Here is a 17,406-nt window from a genome sequence, read left to right as displayed (position 1 = left end):
TTTTTTCCTTTTTGTCTTTTTTCGTGTCCGGCAACGGATCGCAACCCTCAGTGTCGCGCCTGTACCGGACCGGGACCAGCAACGGGATCGCAACCCTCAGTGTCGCGCCTGTACCGGACCGGGACCAGCAACGGGATCGCAACCCTCGGTGCTGCGCCCACACCTCGCTCAGCCAGTGAGCGGGAACCGGTCTGTATGTGGGTTCCGAACCCTCGGCGGTAGCGCTGCCACACTCCCAAGCAGCGCACTGTAGCAGTGCGCCACCGGGCCGGCCCAAGAACACTTTATGTTTGTTTTTGTTTTACTTTAATGTTTTCCTAACGTATTATTTTCATCCTTATTTCTGGCTTTAATTTTGTTACAGCGCTTAATGTATTTTCTTTTTTATTTTTTCACTCCAGTTTATCTGTGTCTAAGAAAATGTGTTAGACATTTTAAAGATATTTTATGTTCACTTTGAACATATCAAATTTTTTAATATCTTTTTTACATTGACAAAGACATTTGCAATCCAGGGCTACATATTTTTGTTATTTATGGCAAGATCAATTTGGGTGTGTTCATCTTCTAGACATTAAGATGTCAAGATGTTCACCTATTACATTAATATGCATAGTCATTTTCACTCAAAGTGTAAGAAACAATATTTTATCATCATAGTGTAGATAAAATTGAATGTTTGGCCTAAAGGTTTTGAGATAGACCTGAAATATAACATGTTAATTTATGCAGATGTTTTATCTGAGTATTTATGTTTAAGTATACTTTACTTTTGCATGTTTCTGCTCATTATTGAGTCTCTCTAAGTGAGCCCTGTGCTTCTACACAATAAAGGAAAAGGCTATTATCCCTGTCCCACTATTTCTACCTTCTGAGAAAAGAGAAGTTCCTGTAGGATTTCTTCAAGTGTATGGCTGTTTCCTTTTGTTGCTAAACCAGCCACAGATAGGATCCTTGTTTCTGATATGAATCTTTATTTAAAACGCCATAACATAAAATTTTAGAAAATTAGGGTATGTGATCCCAGTTATATAGGGTTTACCCTATGGAATCAGAACACAAAGGTACCCACCCCATTTCAGAAATACGGTAATCTAAGCTTTCTTTAATATTTACCAAGCATTTTTACTATATGTGGTGATTTCTGAATTTTATCTTTGAAAAGCTGAATTAGTCATTTTTAAGCTTTTTTTAAAAAGCTTCTTTAAGTTCATGAGATTTATGTTCTTCTTAATATGTTGTAAAATACATTTTAAATGTCCTGATGTGACTAGAAATTAATTGGGAATTTATAACTACTCTTATGATGAGACATGCTAGATTGTCACAAAATAAATTTGGACATTTTGCTATCATAATATTTTTTGGAAATTGACATAATTCACTTTGTGCATTTAACAAATATTTAAAGAGCACCTACCTACGATGTGCCCTACTGCACCGTACTAGACATCAAAGAAACAGGTGTAAGCAAAATAGCCATGGTTGTTATCTTAATAAAACTTGTACTTTTAGTAGAGAATAGACACTAATTAAGCAGCCACACAAATAATTGCCATATAAGGTCTATACAGAAAAAGTCAACGTTGCTTTGGGAAGGCAAACCTGGGGAAATGATCTGTGTAGAGTATTAGAGAAGGCTTCCGCACAACCATCTTGTTTCTGATCTCTTGAGTATAGGAAAGATTTAGAAACTAATTGAGTTAATTCCCTTTTATTCTAAATAATTAACCACATTATATGTGATTATCACTGTTTTATACAAGCACTTACTATTTGCCTGATATTAGGCTGTTTTCGAAAGTATTATTTAATTTCCAGAACAATCTATTTTTGCTAACTTAATGGTAAGGGGGGAAAATGAGGTAAAGTAACTGACCCAAACTTATAGTAATACAAGTTTGAAGCCAGCTTTTGGTTTCATTTTAACACTATTATGCTACTGTTATATGCCAGGTAATTGGTAGTATTATAGGTGATACTTGGATTAAATGTCACCATCCCCAAAGTGTTTTATCAATCAAGATGTGATCACAGAAGGAGAACCATTTTGAGTGATATAGAATAAGGGATTTATTATAGGGAGTAGACCTTTCACGGTTGTGAGAGTTAGAACCTGAAGAGTGGTCCTAATGGAATGACTTCAGTTTTATGTATGAAAACCCACCTTAGCCAAGAAATTTAAAATTTTAAAGGTGTCTACCATGTTTATATACATCATGTGGGATTTTCTTAGCAAAGTACTATTCTTTGATTTACCTGGCAGGTGTTATGAAAACCCACCTTAGCCAAGAAATTTAAAATTTTAAAGGTGTCTACCATGTTTTATATACATCATGTGGGATTTTCTTAGCAAAGTACTATTCTTTGATTTACCTGGCAGGTGGTCAGTTAAATCGAAGATCAGATTCTGAATATTAAATTTTAAAAATTTAGTTATGTAACTGGATTTGAATCAGTCATTAAAACTTCACAGATATTTACCTGCTTTTAAATATATACCATGGGAAAAAGCGGTACCTTTAGTAAAAATATATTGGCTAGACCTGGAAGCACAATAGTCCGTAGTACCCACAGCTCACGTGTTATATTTATTACTATCTGCATAATACTCATATTGAGGACTTTTGCAGTTGTGTTTCTTGAATAGGTTGTCATTTTAATTCATTTCCTCTCTTTTACCCATGCCTGTGGTTTTTCCATAAACTTATGAATGAGCCACATAAAATTCAGAATTCTTCTCTTTCTCCTTTGGCTTCTTTTAGAACCTTTGACCTTATCTATTATGTTCATGCAATCATCATAATTTTCCTCATATGTCATTTCACAGATACAGTGATCTCATTCACAAGCATCATGCTTTTAGCACAAATAGGTCACCTCTGTTAAGAATGTATATTTTGGACCAATGTGCTAATCTCATTTTTATCATATGTTGTTTAAAAATTTAAAATTTAGGCTTTCTGTATCTGCTGCCTTGGGTGGATTTCCAGGTACTGTTTATTAGAGTGATCTTTCCACCTTTTTCTTGACTCTAACTATGGTATTAACCTTTTGTAATTAAGACGCTGTCTGTTTAACACATAGTATGCCGTTTCAGTTCATTTTAATTTTTTTTTTAACCTCCAACCGTTTTTAAAAATTTTATCCATTTACTCATGTACCACTTCGGTTGGTACCTTTCAAATGCTAAATGCTGTCCTATCTATTCTTAGTAATCATGCTGAATTTTTCTGTCCTTTTTAATATTTAGATTTTATTGGATGGATGTCAATTGCATCTTCTCTAACTGTGTCTTAAATAATTGCCACTTAAGGGAATTAAGAACTACAAGGGAAGGAAAATGCTGACCCGTAGACTAAGCAGAGGGAGAAAACGTTCCCACTGGGTCCAATTTCCTAAGAAGGACCATCAGGATAGTGGCTAGGGCCTGAAATTATGGTCTGAATGACCTCTAGAAAATGATCAGTTCACAAAGGAACTTGCCTGTGTTTGCACCAAGCAAATAGGGATAGGTAGTAGTCACCCCACCAGAGACAGACAGCTTGCTCCCTTGTCCTTGGAAGGATTATAAAAGCACAAGGAGGGAAAACAATAATTTAGAGCCTAGAGATAGAATTGACATTGCTGGATAAGACATGATCCAAAGTTTAGTGTGAGCTAGTGTAAGGATGCCTTTTGATCCAGAGGGAAGGTTAATAAAGTATCCTAAATTCTAAAGGTGCATTCTTGATCACATATCATTTATTAATTATATTTAGGAAACAATTTCTGTTGCTTGTAGTATGTATTCATTTATCTATAAATGCATACCTAAAACACCCTTTAGATTTCTCACACTGCACTTTTCCTTTTACTTTGTTTTTTATTCTGAAATCTGGACTCTTAAGAGAAAATATACTGAAATATTTTAATTAAAAAATGAGAAATTGAACTTCTTTATTTTAGTTAGATCTTTATATATTGACAGCTAATCACTATGATGTTTTCTATTTAGAAACAAAGCATAACAAGTAGATTTTTTTATATGATGATGATCAGTAGCTCAATAATAATCTAACATCAGAAGACTAATATAGAACTATCTTAGACAATTGTGTTTTTGGATCTTTTATTTATTAACCACAGACATTTAATAATTGAAGTGTGAAGGAGTGAAGCAAACAAGGAGATGTTAAATAATGATAAAGTAAGCATTATGTCTTTTAAAAAATTTTTTTCACATGAATAAAATTTTTGTTTTAAATGCTTATATAATCAGGTGATGATGGAGACAACTTCATAATATTTCCATAACCTCGGGGTTACATAAGACAAAAACCAGAACCAGAAAAGGGGAAAAAGTAAACAAAGTTTCACAATTAGGAGAATATATTTGCAGCACATAAAACAGAGATAGGATTAATATAATTAGTATTCCGACAGAAGATCAGTATTCCTAATATATAGACTCTGATTGACTGGTTTTTTTGAAAAGACAAATCTAAATAGGCATTTCAAAATGCAGATTACCAGAAGGATACGCAAAGATGTTTAACCTGTATTTATGTAGCTGTCAGTACATCAGAACAATCAGATACCCATTTTATCAACAGGCAAAAACATGAAAGGTTGAGAATAACCATTGATGAAGCCTACGTAAGAAAAGTAGGACTCTCATGTTTTACCGGTGGGAGCGTGAACTGCTACAGCTCTATTGGAAAGTAAGCTAGATATAGCTTTTAATATTTAAAATGCATAAAGCACTTGACTCGGCAGTTCCACTTTTAAGCATCAGTCTTGCAGAATGAATGTACTACTTTGTAAGGATACTGTGTAACAGTCAGGAACAGGAAATAATGTAAATGTCCACCAGGAGGGGAGTGTTTTTGGTGTTTTGTTTTGTTTTGGCAAATGATAAATGCTTTATTATTTTTTTTAACATGGAGGAAGCGTGGTGGTGGAGATGTGACCAGTTGATGTTTTTATGACTAACAGTTGGAGAGTTCAGGCTTTTTCTCTCATAGAATATAAATATACCCTTATACATGTGTATGTAATTCTTACCAAAATTAAGCTTAGTCACTAAAAGAAGATTTGCTACCTGAACTTCCTTCTGTGGGTTTTTCAATTCTGCTGTCAGGCACTGAAGCATCTGATCTCTCCAGAAGGTCTGGGTCTAATCCTTCTGCCATCATTTTGTTTCTTATCACTGTCCCTGGAACTATCACTTGAATCATTTTGAGATAGCTGGCATATCTTGGTTGAGACTTCACTTGCTGTGGTCCAGAGTCGCATGTCCTGTTCTGCTGATTGCTCTGAAGTGGGCTCAGAATGTGACCCATTTGTGACACTAGTGACACTTAAAGGAGACACTTCAAACATGACATCATTTAGGGCTGGGATAGATGACAACTTTGCATCTAACATATGGAGAGTTATTTCAGTTTTTTGGATATGAAGAGAAAGGTCTGTCAGTTTCTCCTCATAAACTAGAAAAGCGGCTGAGGAGCTGTAGAGTGAGCACCACAGATTGGTTCAGAAATGCCACCATTCTTTTCTGTTGAATAGCTGGCACCTTGGTTGGGTCTGTGCCCAGCCCCATGAGTGGAAGCCCGTCCTTATCCATCTCCTCAGAGGGCAGAGGGTCCTGTTCAGTAAATCAGAGCGTGCTCGTGCAATGGGTAAATGCACAGCTATTAAAAAAGAATTGGATGTAAATGTATTTTCATCACCGTGACGTGGTTGCATGCAAAAGGCAAATTGCAGAGTGCTGTTCCTGCGGTGATAGTTTTGTTCTTAAAAAAGCAAAAAAGAAAACCTGTATATAAATTTGTTTGAGCATAAAGAATTACATGGATAGTATACACTGTTGTGTATAAGTTGTTAATATTTATTATCTCAGGGGATAGGTTTACATGGTGGATGAGTACTTTCCATTTTTTTTTTCTATATATATAGCTCTATGTTGCAATATCTCTATAATTTAAGAGCTTCTAAAAAGACGTTTTAAAGTGGTATGATGAGTATGTCCTGGTTTTATTTTAAATGTATACAATTGTTTAGAAAAAGTTATGGAATTAATAATGCAAGCTTTTCTGTATTTTCTGCATTTTCTACAATACGTTGCTTTTTGTAATCAAATGAGAAAGGAGCAAACGCTATTAAAACTATTCTAAAGACTCAAAAATAGAAGTTAAGGAAATAGACCCTCTGCTCAGTTGATTGAAGATTGCTGGTGTGGTATAGCAGGAGGAACAATTGTTCTGTGATGAGGTAAACCCAGATTTTGAACTAACTCTGACACTTCCTTGCTGTGTTATCTTGGGAGACTTACCCAATATCTGTCAGCTTTAATTTTTCTGTGTATGAAATGGATCTAAAAACATATCTGGTCATGGGTATCTTGAGAATTAGCTTGTTCATTTACATTTAAAGTCTCAGTTACAATGCCTTTCAAATAGTACTTGCCAATTAAGTCATTGACTTTGCTTCAGGTTCTGAATATTAAAAGAAACGCTTAGTTTACTTGCTGGTGCAGGGATGGACTTATGGACAGGACATGTGTGATCACAAGCCTTGTGGAACTTGCTGCAGTGCGAGAGGCACACATCACACACGAGTCAGCAACAGCATGTAACAGCCGTGGTGAGGCCTGCATGGAGCCAGAGGCTCTTATGAGAAAGCGGAAGGGTAATGGAGCCAGGTGGCGGTGGAAAGTTGTGGTGTTCAGCTGAGCCCTGAAGGGCAATTTAGACAGGGTAGCTGGGCCAAGGTCACAGTGTCCTGGGGAGGCTGAAGAGGTTAGTTTTTTTTTTTTTTTAATAATCAAAAGGATTCTTTATTTTAAATGTAGATAGTATTATAATTCATGAAAGTAATTTGTAATAGTTAACTGCCTTTTAAATATTGTTTTATGATGCCTTCTGAAGTTAAAAGAATGTGGACTCAAATCATTTTTTTAAAAGCATCTATTTAAATTCTGTAATTGACAAATGATAATAGAAGTAAAAAAATTAACTGTCTCTTATGAAGTTTTCTAAGAAAGGAAATCGTGAAAAGTTTCTGATCAGCTAAAAACCTTTTCATCACTAAAGGGGATTAAAAAGAAGCATGAATAAATCAGAATAGAGATGTCCATTTCCTGGGTTTTGTCCTTCTGTGCAAACCCGACTTTTTAGAGTTATATTCTGATTTCCCTCTATAAGCAAGAAATTCTTTAATACAGCTCAGAAATGACCTTTATGTCTTAGTGTAACATACTTTTTCATCTGCTGATGGTCACTCTGTGCTCCCGTCTATACCAGATCCACTGTGTCACCTCTGCTAACCTTCCCAGGCATCTGCAGGAGAACAGGGAAATGGTCATCCTCTCCAAGATGGCTCTACCCAACCAGCAAATCAGTTCAGGGCTGTCGAGGTTAGTGCAAGCCAGATTTGGAAGGTGTGTTGAGGGTTTTGAACTAAGCAGAAGGGAAACCAGTGAAGATGAGTGACAAGGGGGGACATGGTAAGATTTGTATCACTCGTTAGCGTTGTGCCTTGTTAAAATGTTTAACTTCCCTATGCTCTGTTTCCTTAAAAACACTTAAGTAATACATCCTACTTTGTGGGACTGCTGTAAGAGAAAATGAAGTGTCTATCCCAGTACCACTGCATACAGTGAAGACAGTGAAGGGCACTCCCTCACTTCCTGCATCCTTCTACTCACCTGCAGTCCCGGACCCCACGCAAGTCACATCACCAAAGTGTGTGGCCAGCAGGGGCAGAGAAGGGAACTCACATTGCTCCAGTGTGCTGTTCAGTTTTCTTCTGTTCGTTTATAATTAGGTTACTTGAACCACGTGCATACAGTACACTTGCTGTCTTTCAAAACGTTCACACACACATGCCCTTTGTTAGCTCAGGGTGGTGGTGGTAGGGAGGGCTGAGAGAGGGAGCGCCCTGCCTGGATCTGTGCAGTGAGCCCAGGGGTCGGACACCTGCCAGGCTCATGTCCCTCCCCTGCTCACCTCACTCCTGGAGCTGAGGCTTTCTAGCTGGAGCAGCTCATTCCTGTTGCCTTCTGCAGAACTGATGTTCAGTGGCTTCTCAGATGTGCTTCGTAATCGCAAAGGACATCTGCCAAGGATCTAAATGCTGATTTCTTGCTCAGTTATTTGAGGATGTCTGAGGTCTTGTTAGCACGTGTGTGTCACCACCCCCTGCCTGTGCTCCCAGGCAAGCTCCCTGTCCCTTAGCCATCTGAGTCGTTCTGCAGGAGGGGCTCCCAGGTGGAGCCCAGTTGCTCCACAGGTGCCTGCATTCCTGAAGCACAATGCTTAGTAGGTTTTCCCAGGAGTGGCCCACTGATTGAGGGGTCAGATGATATTCCAGGAATGGAGGGAAACACAAAACAAATAAATCCAAACACACACAAAGTTCTGTAATGGATTGCTGAGCAAATATTTGAATATTTCAAAGACAAAAAGGGTTATAATAAAAGTTGTTTTAGAGTGCTATTAAATAGGTTAAGCATGTAAATTATTCTTTCTTTAGGTAATAAATGAAATTGCTGGAGTTTTTTCCCTTCATTCATTTCCTATTACATAGCCTATGCGTGATGATATCAACATAGAGCTGTATCAAAGGTGCTTTTACAAGAGAAAATATGTAACCTTAAAGCTGAACTCTGCAAAATAAAGGAAAAATTGTCCTAACAATGGTGATGGATATATTCATTGATGATTATTTTGTTCCTTCATATAGAAAGTTGACAAAGCTATTGGAGAGCTCGAATCCCGCCCCCCTCCCACCACCGTATACAGATTTACTGTATTCTCAGTGACTTCTGCAAGATGTCAGGATAGTGTTAGAATAAAATCTGTTAGCCTGGAAAAGAAGTCTCTCCATTTCTGAATAGGGATACTCCAAGGGGTTGAGAAGCACCAAGGTGCGGATCTGATGACTGAAGCACACTTGGTAACAGCAACCCCCTCCTTAAATCACATCATGTGTGAACGTTCTCTGCAATCCATTTAGTGCCACACACTTATAAGCTATTATTAATACAATCTACAGAGAAAAAGGAGATTGTGATTTTCATGTCTGCCAGAATCCTTTTTGCACATATCTTCCCTGCAAGGTGGAAAGTAGGCTTTCTGAAGCTGCAAAAGCATCCTGAAGCCACTCGGGTGAAAATCAAGATCATTGTGCTTGTCTTTAGGAGTTCTCCTTCGTTTTAGATGATCTAGCAAGATTTTATATTTTTCCTGTTTGCTTTTTCATCTCAGCCAAAGTTTTGGTGGCAAGCATGGTTGACAGGCTGGGAAATGTGCCCACCCCTAGCATAGATTAAGATCGGGGATCCTAAACAGGAAGCCCTGTCAGTGCTCATCAAGCTGGGTTTTTCAAACAGAAAGACAAGACTTTTCTTACTTTAACTACTTTTTAAAAACCTCTTTAACCTTTCTAACCAGAAGTTTAAAAAAAAGTTGGTCATTTCAGAAACATGCTTTTTATAAGGCACTTGGTGTTTGGGCCTGACACATGTTTCAATGGGGAACTGCTGGTGCCCAGGGTGGCCCCGGACCACAGGTTTGTCTGCCCTGTTATGTATCTGGTGCACTTCCTGCGTTTTATACGGAGATTATGCTTTCACCCAGTGAGTCTCAAGTGCAACACCAAATACTTAGTAATGCATTTGGGCTCATTTCAGCATTTTTTCTTTCTCCAACATATTGTAAGAACCCCCTTCTTTTTGAGTAATGTATTAATATTATATCCTATTGTAAGGTCTATTGTTAATTCATTACTAATCTGTTTATTAATTGCTACTAAATTTGTATTAGATGTTTTCTTCACTGTACTCTCAAAGCCCTCACTTTGAAAGTCATCAGAACTAACAGTTAATATTTATTGGAAAACAGATTCATTAGAGTTATTTCCACCAAAAAAAATTTTTTTAAATTTACAACCCAAAGAGATATAACTAATATGTTATTATTTTCCTAAGAATTCTGGATTTTCTTAGGCTGATATTATGTTAATAGAGCTTTTAGCACACTGCAGTTCTTTTACTTGTAGCTGTTACTTTATGTATGAAGCATTATTTTCCATCTGAAGAGTGAGGTTTTTGTCTCACTAGTCGCCCTGTTGAAATTTCAGTGTTTTTGCAGGAAACTGGACCATGAAAATTGTTTTTGTCATCCGTAAGCTATAGAAATGGATATACTGAGAAGAGATATTGCAAATAGAGTTATACTTTGCTATTTAAATTAACCAAATTCAAGATATTAAGAGATAGTTTAGTTTTGAATTTACATCACAAGTTGATCAGGTACATTGGACTGTTCAGCGAAATTTAACCCCAAAGTAACTAGAGTGAAATCCTCAGTGTGTGAGTTGTCAAAGTGCCACACCCACAGGCCACTCTTGCTCAGTGTGCGTATGACCAGCTGGCCCAGTAGGTGGGACCCTGAAGGTGGCGTGGGACTGTTGAAGAACCCTCTCACCGTGACTTTACAGCTGGTTTCCCACACAGAGAAACACTCTCATTTTACCAGTTTCCCCTTTACTAAAAAACCTTTATAATATTATGCTAAGTATCATGTGTATCTCATCCAGAAGAATATGGATTGCTAACAGAAATAAGATAGGGTGTTATAATAGAATAGAATTCCCCTCTTCTTAGTTAGCACATTACCCAGGGTGCAAAAGTGGGCTATGTATTCAATATTATGCTAAGTATCATGTGTATCTCATCCAGAAGAATATGGATTGCTAACAGAAATAAGATAGGGTGTTATAATGGAATAGAATTCCCCTCTTCTTAGTTAGCACATTACCCAGGGTGCAAAAGTGGGCTATGTATTATCCATACAATAAAATAAGTACAGCCTGTAGATATGGGTATAATGTTTAGTTCTTTTGATTAGAGTGCTGCTTGATATTTATGTCCCACAAAGGGACCCACTCAAAATTTAAGCTTAGTAGCTTTGGTGTTGTTTTCATAGGAAATTAAATCTGTTGATGATTTTTTTTTTTATTTAAAAAGTCTGTTAATCTGCATTGATTTCTAATTTGTTCTGTATTCCTTAGCTGAGAAATACAGTTCATCACTGACTGTTCTATTACCTGACAGCAATTGATAAAGTATCCATGCACAAAGTGTCTGAAAAGGTTAATATTTATTGATTTTTATGGTGCTACAACCAATGTCGTTTTGCCATCAAAGATGTATGGCCACCAGCAATGGAATCTGTAAAGTTACAGGATGCATACTAGATTTTATTATAACCTACGCCAGTATTCTAGATTTTAAAAATGACAGATTTTTAATTTAATACAAAAAGCTCTGAATTTGTAGCTACTCTGAACCTGTGACTTGAATTTAATATTTTAATATGAAACACAAGAACAGCACTTCAAAACTGAAAATTAATCCTTGCTTTGCTAACAGCAATCACATTTAGCCTTTTTTCCCACTTAACTATATGCCATTGATCCGAAGAGATGCCCAAGCAAATGATAGCTGAAATTATGAGCAAAAAGGGCTTGCTTCTTCAACAAAAAAGTATATAATTAGCAGAGACTAGGGGAAAGCCCATGTTTAGATTTAAAGGAGTTTCAAAAAAACCTTTTTTGTGTTCAAACATGTGTAAGCAAAAACTGTCAATGCCTCGAATCACTAATTTCTTCTCTGGTTGCAGGTTGTAGGTGAAGATAATAAGTGCACACTGTTTTTTTTGCTTATTTCCACCTGCATTTTACTGACAGAAATGTAATCCTTGGCTTACCTGTAACAGCCAACAAACAACTCTGTGTATGAGTTTGTTTTCTTGAATAACTTAGAATTTGCATTTCTTAGTTGATTATTTATAGCATCCAGTATTTAGCAGATGAAATAAGACAATTCATGAGTTACCTTTTTAACCTGGAGTACATTGAAACTTTTCTTGCCTTTAAGACCCTAGACTATAAGTGTGAATTGAAACTAAAACTCTATGCCTATATTTAAGATATTTTTAGGTGCGAGCTAGAATTTATTTCTGGAAAAGATTTAATGAAAATTCTAATGCTAAAAAAAGAAGTCTTTGACCAGCAGAATAGATTGTAGTATGTTCTTCAAATATGTTTTACTCCATCTTTTGTCTGTATATCATTTTTCAGTTGAAGTTTATTCCAGCAATTTGTGTTGGCTTTAGGTTTTTTTTCTTTTTCCCTCACAGTTTACCCATTTTATTGTGCTTTTTTAGAGAAAATAATTTTACTCCTTGAAAGGGAAGTGTACATTACCTAGAAAACTACTCTCATAGCTGATAGCATTTTAATATACGGCAACTAAATTTCTAAAATTGAAAAAATATAAAAAAGGTTTAGAGAAAATTCCTGAATCATGTTCCAAAAGCTCCTGACATGAAATATTTTCTATGAAGATTTCATTTTCCCCTCATTTTATTTACAATGTTAAAATTTTCTTCAGAAATATTAGTGTCAAATGAGTCTAATTATTTATACAGTTCTATTTTCTTGATTTTTAATTTTCTTTTTCTTTTCTCTCCTCTTAACCAGGCTAGGTCTCATACTGATAACATAGTAAGTAAAATAGTCTTTCTTAAAGAGCATTTTGAATGCTCCATTATACTACTGTTTTTCATTTCAGTACAGCCTGGTTTACGCAGTATCAAAACCTCTAAGCTGCCTCTCTGACTTCTCTGCTGTTCACCCTTAAACCTGGGGATGACAACTCAGTGACCGGTTTCCCTAGCTCCCCATTTCATTTCTAAAATTAAATACTGCTGCCAGAGCCATTCACTGGTGTACATAACACCCTCACCTCCAAATTAGTCGTTACCTAAGGTATTGGCTGATATATGAAGATGGTTTTATGAGATTATTAATTAATTTATCATGCATTTAAGCTTCACTACCTGGGAGTATACGACAGAAGAGCTGTGAATTTCATATGCAAAAAAAACATTTTATATAACAAACTAAAATGAAAAGAGGAGAAAGCACCATTTTAAACCATTTATTCCAATTCGTGAATTTCATATGCAAGAAAAACTTTATATAACAAACTAAAATGAAAAGAGGAGAAAGCACCATTTTAAACCATTTATTCCAATTTAGAGAATCATTTTAAGTTTTGTGACTAAAAATATTGAATATGGAATTTTCAAATTTCACAAAGCAAGATTTACTGTTAGAATCAGGGAAATTGTGTGATTATAATAACAGGGGTATGTTCTCTGCCCCACTCCCAGGAGAAACCAGACAAATCCTCTGAAGCACTCTTTCTGTGCACGTTTGATTTGGTTTTTCGTAATCAAATTTGCCCTTTTAAAAATGTAGTTTATTTTGTGAATTGTCAGGAAATGTGAACCACCAGAAAGAAAATATTGTAACCCCATTTTAAATTGTTACATTTGCTTGGTATATATTTTAGTTCTAAATAAAACATATATTCTAACAATTATAATTGAAAAACATTAATGTATATTTTATAACAATTTATATGCTTCTCATTTTCTGTTTTTCTTTTTTTGGATTGAAACTGAAAACTAACCAATACTTTGATTATTTGGTTTGCATTAGAAATTATATACAGGAAACTAAGCATAAATGTGGCAGATAAAAAAGATTTTTTTAGAAAAAAGTAAAGATAATAATAACAAAATATTCTGGGAAATAATGACTAAAATAATGTGACAGTTTATAAGCTTTGTCTTGTGTCTTTGAGAGTGAGACTTTTCAAGTAGATTTTAATGAATTCTTTAAGGTGAGTTTAATCATGCGAAGAGATGGCTTTTTGGCTAGTAAGAAGAAGCAAGTCATTGAGGAAGAACCTAACGTATGACCTTCTCCTGTCCCCTCTTTGTCCCACACCAGAGTACGCTAACACCATTACATGAACCAAGAAATTACCTTATGTTTTTCTCCTTTATTTGTTTGTGTGATCTTGGAAAAAGGGTGGATGCAGTTTTGGAGATCTTTCAGAAAAGACTCTTCTGTAGCTCGCTTTTTGTTTTTGCCAGTGAATAGTATTACCTAATTGTAGCTGAAATTATTAGTGGTTTCATGTGACCTGGGAGAATTAAAAATGTTGTTAAGTAGAAGGCCAAAGTTCATGATGTTTTCCATGCCAGCTTCAGCTAAGCTGTTTCTTAATTGCAACTCATTTGGGAATTTCAAAGTATCATTTTTGGTAGTGGTGAGTTTGTCATGGTACTTAAAGAACTTCAGTGGGATGTGATGTGAAATGGCATCGTCTAAATTAAGAAATAAATTTGAGAAGTTTTTAAGACACAAAAGTAATGGAAGCTGAAGGCAGGCTGCAGCAGCAGAATGCACACCAGGCACACAGTGAGGGCCCACCAGCACGCGAACACAGCAGCAGTCCCTGTCCCTCCTGCAGGGAGAGTGTATCACGCTGGAGGACCAGGGACCCATGCTGCCATCTGGACAACGGCACAAGCTCAACCATACGAGGAAGCTTGTGCAGACAGCAGGTAGGCAGGACCCGTGTGTGGAGCCAGCCATTTCATTTAGCGGAAATGAAGACTTGATTACTTGCTGCTCTGAGCCTCTCTCTTGCAAAGAATAGTGGGCCCTTCTCCCTGTGCCTATTGTCTCTGCTTACTTCCTCTCATTTCTTTTTTCCAATTCTTCTGTGACCTCTCAACTCTCTCCCTCCTTTTCCTTGTATTTTACACGAGAACACAGAAAAGTGCTGTAAATTCCCACCCACAAAACCTAGGGTCAAAGACGGAATGACTTCAGAGGTAAAATTAAGTGCAGAGCTAACGGCAGAACCCAAGACTCTGCCTTCTCCGTCTTCAGTGGACCATGAGCTCTGTCACCTGTATAAACCGCCAATCTCACCTTTTTTAAAGAAGGTGTTCTTTTCTGTCTTAAAGAAGGTGGTGTTTTTTTCTGCCTGCTTATGCTTATATTGCTTTAGATATTTAGAAAAGCAGATTCTTTTCATAATCCTTCATCCATAATTTTCTTTAATAGGAGCTTTTGCTCAGTAGCTGCTTTGTTCATTTTATGTGCCATGGGAATATCATACCTTACTATTATTTATTATAACCTGCTACTCGTTGATAAAAGGTGTCCACTGACATTCACCTACACTTAGTCTTCATTACTCAGACTGCTCAGTTTATTTATAAAACAACACGTTCCAAAGTTCTAGTTTTTTGTTGACTTCTCCCCTATTCTCTTTTTTCTTACACAAAGCTTTGTGTCCATAGAAATCACTTTTGGATTTTCAGTTCTGTTCAAGTTATTAGTCTGGTTCTGAATTCTAATATAGTAAATGTTGAATTCCCAGTAATGCTAAGTTATTACTTTAACATGTCATTCTGAAATATTTTTACTTGTATTTTTGAAAATTATTTTTCTTAAATAATTTACTCTCATTATATCTATATGTTACCAATCCTAAGGAGAGGTCAAGTTTACCTTATGGGAGAGAAGGAAAACAAATGTTTAAGAGAATATGTTGGGGGTTTAATATATACATATCAATAACTGTAAATCTCTAAGTGTTTTAAACTTATATAAGAAGTCCATGTAAAAATGCAGATAACTAATTAGAAATCAGAGCAAACAACAGTTAGAGTATTTGTCTTTAAAATAAGATTTCAAATCAGAGTTAGTATATTCTTAAAATTAAAGTCAGAAATAAGAGGAAATATAACTATTAAGGAGTTTTATGTAAAGGTTTCATTTCAGTATGCAAATTAAAAGCATACTAGCATAAGAACAGAAAGGGTAATCAAAAGCTTGGAAAGCAGTCTGTAGAAAAATCGAGAAAGTCTGCAGTTAGCCATTGTGTCTGTGTATAGAACAGATGGAAAAGTAGAAGAAAACTAGAAATGGAATTATGTGGCTAATAAACAGGGCAGGAAAACTTGAAATAGTACAAAAGAAGCCATTTATGATATTTTCGGTACATATATTTCTCTCAGGCAACACACATTTGAAATCAATTACTTTTAATGAATCATCTGGGGAAAAAAACCACGGATGTATTGGTAAATGAAAATCCCATTGAACTAGGAGCTAGTGGATCTGGAATCCAGTCCTGTTGCTCATGGTCAGGATTCAGTGAGTCGCTTAACCTCTCTGTGCTTAAATTTCCTTGAACGTAAAATGAAGTAGATGAGCTTGCTGGGTTTTCCCTGGTATAATACACTTTGAAATTATAAATAATACTAGATCACAACCCTAATCTCCTGGTAATCTCTTAAAATTTTCCTTTGTTAATCTCTTTGAGATTATGAGGAAAGCAAAATCCTTGTCACGATATCAGTACTTTCTAAAATTTTGCATATAATTATCAGGGAATCAGAGACCCTTGGGTGGGTTTATTGATTGCTGGGTTAAGAAAACCTGCCATAGACAAATAAAAACAAAATCTGACTCCTCAAAAGTTACTTTTTATAAGAGATTGTAAACACCTCTATGCATAAACAGTGATATCCCCTGTTACTGAAAAGAAATGATTCTGCTGACATTCCGCAGCATCCTGGACATCTGTTAGCATCTCTCTGAAATCAGAGGGTATGTGCTTCAGGACACAAGCCTAATTGAGGGAGGGGAGGGATACTAAATCTGTTTGATATGACCAATTCCCTTTGGAAGTCAATTCAGAGAATTAAAATGTTATAGCAAAAAAAAACCCCAAAACCTGATTTGTTTTTAATTCCTCACTGGTATGACTCAGCCAATGGCTTCAATTGACTATCCCAGCTAATATTGGCTTCCTAGTATCAGTGGAAGAGTGAGGCCAAAAGTGAAATGGGCGTTAGAAGCACTGATGGGCCACGAGGCGTCCGCCACAGTCAAATGAATGCCCAGCCCACACAGCAGCGGGCCACTGAGGAAAGGGTGCCAGGCAGTCCTCTTCAGGATCCTGTGGTGCCCAACAGCATTTGTGTATGACGGTCCTGTGAATGTCCAGCTATGTCTTCCAAACCTGTCTCCTACTAAATTAAAGGCTTCTTTATGTGGCTGCCGGAAAGCAATTTAACTACGATTTCTTTAATTCCTACCTACCCCCCTTAATGTTTACATACTTGAAAGTAGTAAGCAAGTAAGCAGTTAGCCAGATGGAAAAATCAGTGCTGTCTCAGTAGGCCCTCAATAAATAGTGCCCATTATTTTTATTATTTCTGCTGCTCACGTAGGGATTAGAGCCATCTTGAAAAATAGTATAGACTGCATTCCAAAGTCTCGCTTATCAAGGTAGGAAGGCTTATGCCATAAGCAGGGCCAAAGTGGAAGAAAAGTGATGTTTTGGTGCAGAATTCCTTTTGACCAAGGTATGAGCAAGTTTTGAGTCCCTTTATAAAATTGTTCTGAAATAACAGATACCTAAATTTCTTGTTTTCTTTATCTCCATCAAAATCATTTTGATATCATTGCCACTTTTTT

The 17,406-nt window shown here is 36.3% G+C and overlaps 1 protein-coding gene and 1 pseudogene across 1 annotated transcript in view; one reads left to right on the top strand and one right to left on the bottom strand.

Annotated features, from left to right (window-relative positions):
- LOC103589677 (zinc finger protein 407-like) overlaps positions 1-17,406 on the top strand; it is a 344,176-nt gene that overhangs the window by 205,074 nt on the left and 121,696 nt on the right. The gene's annotated exons all lie outside the window — the stretch shown is intronic.
- Positions 5,058-5,608, bottom strand: LOC103589676 (annotated as a pseudogene).

Source organism: Galeopterus variegatus, unplaced genomic scaffold, assembly GCF_000696425.1.
Source record: "Galeopterus variegatus unplaced genomic scaffold, G_variegatus-3.0.2 Scaffold712, whole genome shotgun sequence".
NCBI lineage: Eukaryota > Metazoa > Chordata > Mammalia > Dermoptera > Cynocephalidae > Galeopterus > Galeopterus variegatus.
This window is presented reverse-complemented; position numbering and strand designations above follow the sequence as displayed.